The following is an 872-nucleotide window of genomic DNA, read 5'->3' on the forward strand; positions in this document are numbered from 1 at the left end:
GCTCCGGGACAGTAGTAGGTCCTGTCTACCAAGCGCCGGACATGTTTGCTTGAATGGAAATAAGCTGTCAATAGAAATTAGTTGTCAACTATTTTTGAATAAACAATATCAAAGACATAAATATGGTTGAGAAACTCACATAATGGTAGAACTGGAGGCGTCTGCACATCGACCCAGATGTCCCTATTACCTTCAATATCATCTTCCGGACGAATATCAAAGGTGATAACCATATCAGGCTCAAATGCAAAAGCCTTGCATAGTGCTTGCCAAGTTTTGCATTCAAAATAGGTGTACGTGTCTGCATTGCATAATTTGACGTTGAAAGTATAACCAGCATGCTCGGTCTTCAAGTAAATTCTCTTTACCTCCATAGTTTCCATAGCACTAAAACCTATCTTATCCAAGACAAAAATTCTTGCATGGCAGGGGATGCGCTAGTAGAATAGTGAAAATTTAAAATTATAAGTTGAAGCAAATGAAGCATATATAAGTCATGCTTAATTACGAAAAAAGACTTATCGTTGTGACTTACTGTTTCCACTTTGAAGGTCTCATCCAGCTTGATGCTGATGCGCCTATCATCAACAAGGAAATTTCTGTCGCACAGGCTGCGCTGGTCTTCACAGAATTCGCACTTAATGAAATCTTTTTCGTCGTCAGACGACATTTCCTATGTTCATATAGGTGAAACATTAAACACTTACTAGTTCTATCAATTCAACTAATTCAACTACTTCTATTAGTTCAACTAGTTCTATTAATTCAACTAATTCAACTAAGCATTTAAAAAAAATAAACGTGTTCTATTAATTTTCTTACTAAAATAAAGTAGCTAGTTCCATATAGTCATATTTTAATTAGATCATCAA

The sequence above is a fragment of the Triticum aestivum genome, chromosome 3D (genome assembly GCF_018294505.1).
Source record: "Triticum aestivum cultivar Chinese Spring chromosome 3D, IWGSC CS RefSeq v2.1, whole genome shotgun sequence".
Taxonomy (NCBI): Eukaryota; Viridiplantae; Streptophyta; class Magnoliopsida; order Poales; family Poaceae; genus Triticum; species Triticum aestivum.